The sequence below is a fragment of the Pristis pectinata genome, chromosome 8, assembly GCF_009764475.1.
Source record: "Pristis pectinata isolate sPriPec2 chromosome 8, sPriPec2.1.pri, whole genome shotgun sequence".
In the NCBI taxonomy this organism is placed as follows: domain Eukaryota; kingdom Metazoa; phylum Chordata; class Chondrichthyes; order Rhinopristiformes; family Pristidae; genus Pristis; species Pristis pectinata.
Genome location: NC_067412.1, coordinates 30,538,901 through 30,553,022, shown reverse-complemented (window position 1 = coordinate 30,553,022; position 14,122 = coordinate 30,538,901). Strand labels below are relative to the sequence as shown.

General features: G+C 39.7%; 1 long non-coding RNA gene across 1 annotated transcript in view; it reads left to right on the top strand.

Annotated features, from left to right (window-relative positions):
* LOC127573847 (uncharacterized) overlaps positions 1-13,874 on the top strand; it is a 36,293-nt gene extending 22,419 nt beyond the window's left edge. Inside the window, exon 3 of the long non-coding RNA XR_007956816.1 lies at positions 13,696-13,874. This is a non-coding gene — a long non-coding RNA (uncharacterized LOC127573847). The remainder of the gene's footprint in view (positions 1-13,695) is intronic.
* The last annotated feature ends 248 nt before the right edge of the window (positions 13,875-14,122 follow it).

The following is a 14,122-nucleotide window of genomic DNA, read 5'->3' as shown; positions in this document are numbered from 1 at the left end:
CATACTGGTCATTCCTTTGGAGGAATGCTATTGCTGTACTTTTTTTTAAAATAGGGAGAGAGGGATAGACAAATAATTACTGGTTAATTAGTCTAACGCCAGTAGTGGGCAAATTTTTGGCAAATATTTTGTCAGATGGTATTATTCGGCATTTAGAGAGGCACAGATGATTTAATGACAGTCAGCATGAATATGTAAAGCTCATGTCTGGCCAACTTGGTTGAATTTATTGATGAGATACCAAAGGAGGTCAATTAGGTGGCGCAGTTGATCCACTCTACGTAGATTTTAGCTCGGTGTTTGGCGAGGTCCTATGTGGTTAATTGGTCAGAAAAGTAAAAGTCTGTGTGATTCAAAGTAGCATGGCAAGGTGGATCCAAAACTGGTTCTGTTACAGGAGCAAAGGGTAAAGGTGGATGTGTGTTCTGGGGATTGGAAAACCTCTTGCAATAGAGCTCAGTGTCTGATTTGTTGCTTTTCTGGTAGACTTCAATGAGTTAGACTTAAATACAGAGGCATGATAAGAGGTTTGCAGGTGATGCCTAAATTATTGTGCGGCAGTGACAGTGAAGAGAAAAAATTGCAGACCTAAGGAGAAATCAGTGGACAGAAAAATAACAAATAGAATCCAATCCAAAAATTCTAAGGGAATGCATTTGGAGGGGCCAAACAAGCTACTAGAATACATAATAAATGACAAGGATTTCATGTCGACAATCCCTGAAAATAGCAGAATAGCTGGAAAAGGTGGTTAAGAAAACAGAAGGAACACTTTATTGGCTGAGGCATAAAATACATGAGCAGAGACATCTGATTAGACCACAGGTAGGGTGTTCCAGACATTTCTGGTCACCACAATACCGGAGGGACATAATTCATCAGAGTGGGTGCAGAGGGTATTTATGAGGATGTTGCCAAGGCTGGATTTGTTTTCATTAGAACACAACAGGCTATGCAAACCCTTTAAATTCACTGGGGTCCCATTTTCCACACTCCCTTTAAACTCACCAGGGCCCATTTCACTGTTCCTTTGAAACTCACCCGTGCTGCCTTTAAGCTCACCAAGGCCCCACTTTCAAGCTTCTTTGAAACTCACTGGACCTATTCCCATGCTCCTTCTAAACATCAGATTCACTGGAAAATTCCTTATACTACTGTGCAGCATCTGAAATAAAAGTGTGGTGGGGTATCAATAGGAATAACATGCAATAGTCCAGAACATGTACCACCAAAGTCCTGTGGGTGCCAGGTTATTATATTTTAATTTTCTGCCTAAAATTTCACATCATGCAAACTGGCATTTTTTCACAGAATGATTTAGATTGCAGTTAACAAAACAAATTAAATATTCAGCTGTATTCAGCTTTCTCTTAGGGAGAATAGATGCCAGTTCTTTGTGCGTGCGCGCGTGCGTGCGTGTGTGTGTGTTTGTGTGTGTGTGTGTGTGTGTGCACGCGCTCACATTTGTAGAAGCACAAACTTCATGAGACTTCATGCAGTGCAACTGACAACTAATTACACATCAAACACTTTTCTGGTGTCACACACAGTTCAACCTTATCATCCAGAGCAGAAATCCATGTGGATAATAATCCATGGAAAATCTGATCAGTGTGTCTGCATCCTGACCTGACCCTTGTCATCTCTGATTACATGACTGCCAGCTGCCCTGTGACATATTGTGCTCTGTGTTCCAAATGATTACAGGAATTTTGACCAGGTTGCCATTATTTTTATATGAAATCACCCTAACAAATAATTTATAAAATTGGAGAGGTCAATCTATCAAACTTACACAATGATGCAGAGTGAAGGATTCCAAAGTTTCTTTGCTTCATCCTTCTTTGGAGAGATTCGCTTTATTTTGCCCTGCACCACCCCATTTGTCTCCATTCTAATAGTAAACACTGAAAAACAACTATTCATTATGTTTTGTTGTGTTCCTTCTAACTGTGCAATACCCCACTAGCAGGGACTGCCTCAAATTGAAAACCTAGAGTATAGACGATAAAAGCACTGTCTGATCTATGAGTCAATGAGAATGGAAGTTTCCATGCTGAGGTAGTTTAGGGTACTATCACTGGGCTCCGTATCCTTTTGTTAAAAGAAAGGCAAATTAATAGGGATTCTGGCTCCTAATTATCATCCACACACCCAATGGGGCAGATTTTCCTATACCCTTTCTTGTATCTGGCCAAAATGCATCAGAGAGTTTGGTGGCCCACGCTTATGCCCTTGTGATTTTTACGGCCCAATTCTCCTCCATGTGCTGCACTTCAATATTTCCAGTGGAAGATATCCTAAAGATAGCTTAGTTTCACAAATGGTTTTTTGACCTTTACAGAGAACATAGAACAGTAAGGCACAGGAACAGGCCCTTCGGCCCACGATGCCTATGCCAACTATGATGTCAATCCAAACCAACCCCACCTGCTATTTTGATCATGTGACAGAAGAGCAAAGAACTAGAAAAAGCATCAAGGTGCGCTTTAACATTCTTCCTGGCATCTATTTAGAGGGTAAAAGTCAGAACCTATCAGAATTCTCTCTACAATGTTTCACAAGGTTAATGTCTGAGATTAGATAGTCGAGACTTGCCAGTGTTGCGAGGAACTGCTTAAGAAAAAGAGTCCAGAGTTGAAGTTGGCATGAGTGTGTTTAGTACTCATACAAGATTGGCAACAATGTAATTTGCCTCACAAATTTTATTATCTCACTTTACAAGTGTTGCTCAAAAATTTAAGCCTGTATTCCAACACACGTTTTGTCTGAAGACTCTATTTCAATATAAATGGGGTTATCAAGTTGCAACCCTGTTCCAGGTTTGGATCTCACAGTTTATTTTATGGCTGTCAAGTTTTATCCGGCAGTCCACATATATTTTGTACATTGTATATATGTGCTAACTGTTTGGACTCTGAAGCAATTTTCCCACTGTTTCTTCAAAATGAGCTACTGAAAAAAAAAATTTCAAACCTTTGGAAATCTTCAAATATAACAAACTTTGATTTACATAGGAGTAAACATTGATGTCTGGACATGTTATGCTAACAGATGGTTTATCAATTTTTGGTTGCATGCTGTGCTTGTCCGTTTTTTCCCCATGCAATCACTTCATATTTCTTCAGACTCTGGTTTCCTGACAGGAGATATCCTCATAGCAGGATAGGAAGCATCAGCCTTTTTCCTTATATTAATAGCCAATTAAGTCGCTAATGACAAGGTGGGACAACAGAAACATCTGTTTATTTTGTTGTCTTTGTCGCGGATGTTTATTTTAGATTTTTAAAGTCTTTTCAAAAGATTTTGCAAATGCTTTTAGTATTTTGATAAATGCCTCCAAGACCGCATCAATGCTTTGTCACAGCCTCCACATGCCTTTGGAGGTAGTAAAGAGTAGACAGAAGCAACTGATTATTTTGGATTTTTACAGACACGTTCCTTTCCTCTGCTGAGGAAATAGAAGTCCGTGTGTTTAATGGCCTTTACACTTAAGGGTTAACTAGATTTATGGGAAACTATTCAAAATGACGAGGTAAAGCCAGAGGCTGCCATCCTCCATAAGGGCACCTAAACTGCCCTCTGGGTACCACTCAGCTATGATAAAAGTATGTGCCCCTTTCCCCTTTTTAAAGTTTCACAATTGGTTTCAGATTATCACGCTGTCATTGACTGCGGGCAGAGTCAATTATGTGGCATTTTTTGGAAGATTTTGGTATGGTCTCTGGAGACATGGATACAGCTTGCACTGTCCCAGGGAGCCTATAATTGTGCTGCCACGGAAACTCCTCCCTACCCATTGGTCACTGTTGAGAGACCCTGAGTTCTGTTTGAATAGCCTTGAGCAAACAAACACAGGCAATCCTGAAAAAAGTAATACAGCAGATGGTGGAACCTCCTTCATGTGTTCTGTCCTGACAAACATATGCATTGTGATCAAAATAAAGTGCCACTAATTTAATTTGTAAAGGTAATAAAGTCTACATCTGTGAAATATTTAGCCTCAATAACAGTAAATTAATTAACCAATTGTCACCTTTAAACTTTATTTTTTCTTATATTAAGAGCAATTTACAAGAGCCACTGTATGATTGTTACTTCAGTGCATTATTCCAACTCTGTTTAACATTGTCATTCTATAAGAAGATCACTATAAAACATTGACTTCAGGCATCTGAGACAGTGATTAAGTAGTGCCTTTTCACTCACTCTTAGCCTACGAGGTACAGTTTAACGTTCTTCCAAACTTAAAGAGTCTCTGCACTTTCTCAGGCTGAGGACACATAACCATGTTCTATTTTTTGGCCCAAAGTTGGGCTGACAAAGAATGCAAACACTCTCTCCAGTGAAACGCACATCAATCTCATTAATCTCTGTAAGCATACAGAGATAAAACAGGATCCATTGCCATACAGAGATTAAGCAGACTCCACACCTACCAAAGCCAACACGATGTGGACAAAAGGCTAAACACTGGTCAATCAAAGTGAAAGCAAGTTTTGGTTCACCTTCATTCCCACATTCCTGATTTTTGAGCACCTGGTGCTGAGTTGGATGGGCTAATTAGGTGATCTCTTGATTGGACTGCTCCTTGGCCATTCATAGCTCCAGGAAGCAACCATTGAAGGGTCCATCTGTTCCTCCTAATCACCTATCCTTCTTCTAAGATTATGTTCATGCCAGGTGTCCCTGGAGAGGGAGCACATGGTACCTATCAGTACAACTGAGGCCTAGTGTGACTGGTGGGCACCACAGGGACATCTCCCACTTGTGGAAAGCAATAATTAAATTTAATTTTTAATTTTTACTTTTTAAGCAAAACTTTAAAAGGATAAAAAGGTGTTAACACCCTATAAGCCTCGGATTTGGAGAGCGTATGGGGAAGCAATGCAGTGGTACCTATTCTGTATTTACACCATGAACTGCATGAATTTGCCCTGTTATGTGTATTATTGCATAAATAGAGGCATGCAACATGGAAACAGGCCCTTCAGCCCACCAAATGTGTGCAAACCATCAAGCACCCATTTGCAACAACCCTAGACTAATCCTATTTTATTCTTCCCAGATTCCAATCAATTCCCCTCAGATTCCATCGTTAGGAGCAATTTACAGCAGACAATTAACCCACCAACTTGTACATTATTGGCATGTGGGAAGAAATCAGAGCACCTAAAGGAAACCCATGTAGCCACAGGGAAATGATGCAAACTCCACACAGACAGTCGCGGAGATCAGGATTGAACCTAGATTGCTGGAGCTGTGTGGCAACAGTTCTACTTAGCTGCATCACTGTGCCACCTTTAGTGACAAAACATACTTCTTAGCCTTACTCGTCTAACTTCACAATAATGAAACATGCGATATGTAGTTCCATATCCTTGGTCTTTTCTACCTCTGCGATTATCTCCATTTCTTCAACCTTGGAGAATATTTTCACAATTCTGTCCACTTATGCATGCTCAGCTTCTTTCAACTGGGACAACTGTGGCTTCTGCTACTGAAATCCCAAGCTTTGGAATTTCCCCTTTAAACCTTGCTTCTGCTTTACCTAAAATTCCTTTAATGCACTCAATGAAATTTAATTCTTTGACCTGTGTTTTGGTTACCTCACACATTTTATGTGGCTCAGTCTCAACTATTTCTGAGAAGTGCTTCAGCATATTATTTTACATCAAAGATACATGGTGTGGTTTCATCAGAGCTTTAGTCCCGTTTTTTTGGATGGTACAATAATCTATTTTGTGATTTTCATTCCATATGGAATGTTGACATTATTCCAGCCAATAATTCTAGAAAGTGACCTTTAACAAAAAGTCAGGTTTGCAAAATGAGCAAAATATAAGGTCCATTGAATTTCACCTCTTCTGATACCAAGAGAATTCATTACTAAAATGTTAGGTCATCAAAACAGGATAATCGCTGATTTAAAATAATGTATGCACTGTGCATGAAAATACTTCCTGGAAATGTATGGATAGTTCCACTGCACTTAGAGTCATGGAGTCATAGAGTCATAGAACAATACAGCACAGAAACAGGCCCTTCATCCCAACTCCTCTATGCTGACCAAGATACCCATTTAAGCTCCTTCCATTTGTCCTTTCCTATCATGTACCTGTCCAAGACTCTTTTAAATGTTGTTATTGTACCTGCATCAACCACTGGCAACTCATTCCATACACGCACCATCCTCTGTGTGAAGAAGTTGCACCTCAGGTCCCTTTTAAATCTTTCCCCTCTCACAAACCTATGCCCTCTAGTTTTTGATTCATTCTCCCTGAGAAATAAGATTATGTCCGTTCATCCTATCTATGCCCTTCATGGTTTTATACACCTCTAAAAGGTCATCCCTTTAGTCTCCTTTGCTCCAATGAATAAAGTCCTAGCCTACCCAACCTCTCCCTATAACTCAGGCTCTCGAGTCCTGGCAACATTTTTGGAAATCTTCTTTGCAATCTTTCCAGCTTAATGACGTCTTTTGTATAACAGGGTAACCAAAACAATACTCCAGGTGTGGCCTCATCACCATTTTGTATAACTTGAGATCAAACTCCAGTGAAATTAACCCACAAGTAACTTCTCTGGTTTGGGAACTAGAAAGGCTCCATATTGAAAGCAACTTAAAAATGTGTTCTGACAAATCATTGAAAATAATTATACTGATTATTATAAATCTAAAACAAAATTTCCAAGTTAAGATTTGGACATGAGGCATAGTCAACTTGAATCAGGATTGGGAAGTTATTTCAGATATTTAGAAATTGTATTCGTACAGGTTCTAATTTTATTTAATATAAAATACACGAGTAAGCTATGCAATTTGCATATTAGAAAGCGCACCTGAGGGCTGAGAAACAAGTTTGCATGTGAAATGAAAATTGGTGTTGCAGTTAATTATGAACAGGATAGTCTTTGTCTGTGAAATAGGAATGATAAGTTGGTAAGATCGACCGAGTTATGGCAGATGGAACTTAATCCTGAAAAATGTGCAGTGATGCATTTTGTGAGGATTAATAAGGCTAGGATATATACAAAGAATGGTAGTACCCTTGGAAGTACTGAGAAACAGAGGGACATGTCCAAGAATCCTTGTAGACAGCAGCACCAACCATAACCTGGTAAAGAAAGCATATGATATACTTGCCTTCATTAGCCAGGGCATACATTATAAAAGCAGGGAAGTTATGCTACAGCTATTTAAAACATTAGTTGGGTGTCAGCTGAAGTACTGCGTGCAGTTCTGTTCGCCCTGCTGTAGGAAGTAATTGCACTGGAGAAGGTGCAGGGAGATTCACCAGGATATTGCCTGGGACAGAGTGTTTCATCTATGTTTGTGTCCCTTCATGTGGAGAAGGCTAAGAGGAGTGACTGATTGACGTATAGAAAATTATGAGGAAATTTTTCTCTTTAGCGGAGATGTTTATGACCAGAGGGCATGTGTTTAAGGTAAGAGATAGGAGGTGTAGATGGAACTTGAGGAAGAATTTTTTCACCTAGAGAGTGGTTGAAATCTGAAACACAGTGCTCAAGGGGATGGTGGAGCCAGATACAGTCACAACATTTACTTTATTTCAAAAATAAATTTTATTCATATTAAAAATATATACAAAGGAAGAAACACAGTGGAAAACTCTTTACATTCTTTGTGTCACTTAGTCAATACATTAGCACCATTGCCACTCATGTGGCCCCTGGGGTGATACACCCTTTTGCTGTTTGAGGGGATTCCCCATTGGACTTTCCCCCTCAATGTCCAAAGGCCTGTTTCTGTGCTGCATGACTATGTGAAAACGGATCCTAAAATTCTGGAAATGGGAGTAACCACTGTTAATGTGTAAGAAGTGAGAGACTGAGCAAAGAGGTTCTTTTGACTCCAGAACTTATAATACATATTCTGTTCATGCCAACTGAATGTATTGTTATATTGAGGAATGAAAGTAAAGTTATATAAAAATACCTTACTAAGTCAGTATTTAAGGTACAGCTACCTGGTGTGCTTGATTGCCCAGCAATGGCCATTTTGTAGAAACTACCGTTGTTTATACTTATTTTTTGATACTTGGGATCAGCTCACTGTTCACCTGAAATTCAATGCATGAGCTCTTAAAAACAATGTTGCCTTTACCTTTAAGATATCAATTCTTCTTGTGTTCAGCAAAGAACAAACACACATACTGTGTAAAGAAAGCCTTGCGATCTGTATTGTTTATTGCCCTAGCAGATGGTGAATGAAGCAATGCCATAAATTCCCTTGGACAACAGTGAGAGTCCAGTAGTAAGGCTGCCAGTTATAAGATCCATTATTCTGATAAGAATACATACAAACCCCTCTCTGTTGACTTTAACAGTCCTACAGTGGAGCCCTGAATGGAAAACCTAGACTATTACTGAGCTGATATATTAATCAACAGATAAGAGAACTACTTTTAGCATTAAAACTACAGCAATTAATTTTAGTGCAAAGAAGTCACCAACTGTTCCACTGTACTTTTAAAAATGACTCAAGAGAATTACAAGCAGAAGTGGAATTTGCATATCTTAACCCTTCACTGCCATTTATTCTTAATGCTCCAGGTCATTGTTAACTTTTGCTGCTATGATACCATCAGTTGTGGCAACAAAAGCTCACATCTGTGCAGAAATAGCAGAATTAAGCTGAGCCACACAGATCAGCCTTTTGCCAACTGAGGCATACGTGATGCAGCTTAACGAAGCCAGCTTGTTACCATGGTAACTTTCCGTTCACATGTGAGTACTGAGTTTTATTTTCTTGTCACTTGCCTTTGATCAAAATGACAAGAATGCACAGGAAATAGTAACTACAACTTGCGTTTATATAGCACTTAAAATTTAATATAGCAAATTTTCCCAAACTGCTTCACATGTAATAAGACAAAATTGACGCTGAGCCAATGAGGGAGGGATTAGTATGGGTGACTAAAGAATGATCACAAAGGGAAGTTGTAAGGAGTCTTTTAAAGGAAGAGAAGAAAAGTGGAAAGAAAATTCCATGCTTAAACAGTTGCAGATGGCCACACCCGCAATGCAAAGTGGTTAAGAGGTGGGAAGTGCTAGGTCTGGAGAACCACGGAGTTCTCAGTGGATAGAAGATGGAGGGTGTTAATGAAAAATGGAGAGACAAGGCCACAGTGGGGAGGGTGGTGTCATTGCTCTGATGAGAAATTTAAAATATAAAGCTGGGGGATCGGGAGTCCATGTAAGCAGCAAAGCAATGGTTAAGAAGGACATTCAGCTCAAGATTCCAATCTTAATAAATTAGGTCCCTGGGTCTGGAAAATTACAGGGGATGCAGGTATCCTGAAGTGATACTATATAAGGAAGGCACTTTTCCATTTAAGTATAATGTGTCCATCCAACAGAGAAATGTTGACAAATCTATGCAACTCATGACTATTTAAATAGAGGGAAGTGAGCTCATCTGGGCTTGGTCATTAAGTAAGCAGTGTGACGACACAGAGGCAGTGGAAGGACTGATGATACAAACACATCAGTGATGTTAGTTTACATGTGAAATTGTGAGGCCATTGAAAATACAGCCAACCATATTGTGATCACCCATCAACCAATGCTCACTGGCTTATATAGTTACCTAGTTAAGCATCACTTTAATTTTAAATTCCATCTTGTTTACAGCTCCTTATATGTATTTCCTTCTCCCAAGTACTGTGATCTCCTCCAACCCAATAATTCACCATACATCAATGTTCTTCCTATTCTGGCCTATTGAGCACCTTTGATTTTCATTGCTCCACCATCAGCAAACGTATCTTTAGTTGCCATGATCCTAAGCTCTGGAATTTGACTGCCTAAGACTTTCTGATTCTCTAACTTTTTCTTTCAAGACTCCTTAAAACCTATTTCTTTAATCAAGCTTATGGTCATCTCCTTAATATCCTGCACTGGGCTAATGGCAAATCTGTTTTGATGGTGCTCCTTTGGGCTGTGCTACCATGATTACAACAGTAATTGCAGATGATGTCACATCTTGAGATTATGTCACCAAGGGCAATTTGTAGATGAGAAATAAGAGGGTGTTCAGGCTAGAACTTTAGGGATGCAGGGGAGAAAAGAAGTGCCATTTCCACGATACCTCTGGCTATAACTGCAGAGAGAACTGTAGAACAAGGCAAGGGCAAAATGGGAGAGGAATTGACAAAGGATGGTGTGGTCCCAGGAGCCACTACTTCTCCCAGATTTAAGCCTCTCATTAAGATAGCTGCCAAGCCATCTTGCCTTCACCCACTGGATTGGTTAGGACAACAAGCAATCTGCTGGAGGAACTCAGCGGGTCAAGTAGCATCTGTGTGGGCTCAGGGAAGGAATTGTTGATGCTTCGATGTTTTGGGTTGAAACCCTGCATCAGGATTGGTTAGGGTGTTCTTTATAGCCCATCAAAATAAGAGAGGAAAGGATTATATGTGTCTTTTCTCCCACTTCATCTGTCCACACCTAACTGGTTTCCACCAAGTGGAGGGGTCTTAAAAGCAGCAGCGGATTATCAGAAAATTATTAGAATTTCCCAGAATTAATCCATAGTCAGTGAAAGGAAGCTGAACTCAGCCAGGCCAGCAGCACAGGGACCATATTTGGCCTCAGTATGGGCAGGTCAGAGAGGAGTGCACGTGGAGTGGTTCTGCTAACACTCCAGTGAAATATGTTTAGGAGCGTGTGCAGATTAGGACAAGATTTGGATCAAGTATTATGATCATGACATTTAAAGTTCCTTTTGTGGGAAGAGTAGTGGACTGAGGCAATATATCGGAACATCACTGCTATCAAATAGAAGACACTGAAGTAAATTTCCTGATCAAGCTACAACACAGTTGGGTGTTCTAAGTGCCTCTGGAGAATGATATTGGGCAATCAGGTGATGCATCAGCAATTCTGGAATAGCCAGGATACAGCCCCAAGAACCTAAAATGAACAAATCCAACAAGATTTATGCTAAAAATTACAACGAGTCTCTTGCCTCCTAATCCATTTTCACCACAGCAGTATGATTTACCAAAGTGGTTAATTCCATCAAACTAAATTAGTGATTCTGTGGGAAACCCCATTTAGAGTTGGATTGCAAACACACAGGCTGATTTTACTGGACTGGACCCCTTACAGTAGGTTTAACAGTGTTTGCCCACAAACTTAAATAGAATTTGAAGCCGCTTTTACTTCAAATGTAAGATACAGAACTGATTCTCTTGAATGCAATCTTACTTTGCATTGCCAGCAATAATGAGCCAATTTAGAAAATTGCTGTGAGATTGTTCAACCATTTATATGTTATATTGCTCCAAATTAAACTTGAAACAGGTTTTTACTTTACACTGCTGTTTGAAATGTCTCAACTGCAGTCACAAGAGATCAATTATTTCTTACAGAACGAGTGTAGATAGGTCCATTTGTTCTAATTTCATAAACTGTCCCGTCTTGGTGTGCAAGATTGCAATAACTACATAAGGGACCAGTTTGAGCCTATGGCACTACCCAAGGAAAAGTAATCGACTACTTGCCCAGAGAACCCTGCACAGTTCACTGGGGGCAAAAGATTGGAAAAAGTTGACTTTTCAAAAGAATTAACTGGACCTTCTCTCTGGTCTGGCATTTACATGTGTAACCCAGGATGAACACCACTGATGCACCTTTGCAAGCATGGTGCATCCCACAAACAAATAATCCCAGCCCTGGAACTTGGACATTGACCAGAGAAGGGATGTTAGATATTAACCTCCCAATGTGACAGTGTGGGGTACTTCAGCTATATCAATGGCAAAGGCTTCCAGATTGTTCATCATTTATCTTGAAATAAATGCCTGAGATGGATTGGTGAAACAAGAGTGGTCCATGTTTTACACTGCCACTTTCTCCCTCTACTTTAAACATGCTATTCCAAGCCTTTGTGACATTGGTGGCCTTGCAAACAGCAGGCAGTTTACTGCAAAACTACAGACATATTCCCTGCAATTTGAAGTCCATTGTCAATGACTAGTGAGACCACAACCCAAGATTTCCCAAAAACCTGTCAACCCCTTGCTTTACCTTCAAGATGCTGACTTCACCAATGCAAAAATATTAATCCCTGCCTTTTAAAACTGGTTCTTTTACTTGGCATTTAATTTTTATCAGTGATTACCCTTGTTTTCTCACACCTCTTCTTCCCCCTTCTCTCTCCCCATCCTTCCGTCCTACTCTTTCCCCACAGGAGGAGGTGCTGGGAGGGATTACTGAATGTTGGGTCAAAGAGGTAACTTTTTCAGCAACATCTAAATGACAGAGCTGGGTTTTATTCAGGTCCACAGAAAGCAAGCAATGTAAGCAAAATGAGGCCAACACAAGGAGATCATGGATCTTTTCTTGTGTACTGTTCTCCTGGAATCACAGGTATTTCATACAATGCCATCTTAAGATCTCCAAAGTGAAAGAGATTAAGACCCTGAGTGTAAGCAGTGCCTCATTCGGCTGCTCTTCCTGTAAAGTAATAGCCCCAACTACTGACCCATTGAACCTGCTTTCCTGCATAGAGCAGGAATTCTTTCACACACCAAATCAGCAGAAAGGTGGATGGGGATGAAATATCACTGAGCTGTTGTCTGAAAAATCTTGAAGGTGATTAAAAGTGAATGGCTGATAATTTGGCCAGGTTCACTGGCTTCCTGCATATTATCAAGAAACATGGATTCCCTTTTGAGATATCTGCTTTAACTTTAAAGAGTTCTGAAATAAAAACTATTTATTGAAACATAGCTAGCTTTTACATGACCTTAGCATAATAGCTGTTTATGTGACCATGACTAGGTGAAACTGCAGGCCTCTCTTATTTCACTGCTGGGCTTCTGGGGCAGTGTTACTGAACTGCAAATGCAACTCCGTTTGTAGCTATCTCCCATTTACCTTCTGAGTCCTTCGGCTTACTGAAGATTAGTTCATACAAGGACTGGCCTGCTCTCTATATGTACCTGTCATTTTAACAATTGAGGAGAATGTGATGCACAAGAAGCCAAGAAGCATGTTTACCAGGTCACCTGGTAACCAGGCAAGCCTAACTGCAACTTGTAGGATCAATGAAAATGTGTGCCTCTGATATTGCCAGTGTTAGGGCCACTTAGAATACGAAGTGTAGAAGTACACCATGAATTTGGTCCCTGTGGCATTCTTTCAATGTAAATTACACCATGAAACTCACTGGTACTGATAGAATATAAAGCTGCCACTGGTCCTCCGGGAGGAAATTTGAATGCATACTATTAGATATAATTTCTGGCTCCAGTTCACATAACTGATCCAGCAAACAGATAACTCCACTAACTTCATCTCAGTGTAACACTGTAGGTTACAGTGACCTAGAATGACAACTGCTTGCTTTGATCTGTATTACTGCATTTTGGACAACAGGACATTCCATTGTAGTAACCTGATGTCGCTGCACAGTCTTCTAGCTGGTCACTTGTAGAACTGGGATCAATTGATTTTTTTCCATAGTTAACCTCCTTATTTGCTGTGTAAAGGAAGTAACTGGAGAAAAGTTAAAGCCATGGTGAAAAACCTCCACTTAGCTCTTGATGGTTTCTTTAACTATTGTTTCTACAGTTTATTTTATTTAAAATTAATCCTTTCCTCCATCTGCTGAGTCTCTAGAATTACTGCCAGTCTTTGACTTGTCTCTGCTTGCCTTTTCAGGGAGGAAGAAAATGAGACATTCTTTGGAGAATTAAGTGAGACAAATGTAAAATCTCAAATATTGGCCTGAAGACATTACACATGAACAGAAGTGCAAAATAATTGTCCTCTGGGTTTCTCCTCAAGACAGCTGTAATGTCATTCTTTTTCCTCTTATCTAGAAAGTCCTATTATGTGTTGTTGTGGCAGCAGTTCCAATAAAGAACTAAAATTGATCAAAAGCACATTGTTGAATGATCCAAAGCTCATTGTGACTTCTTATGGCTTCACAGCTAATAAGTTCTAAGTTTGACAAAATATATCAGAGTAAAATATAATACTGTTCACCTTAAATTTGCAAAATAAATGCAAGTGCAGATAATCAAAATATGTATAACCAACCAGCTTCACACGCATACTTCAAAAAAAACCACTCAAATTTATGCTG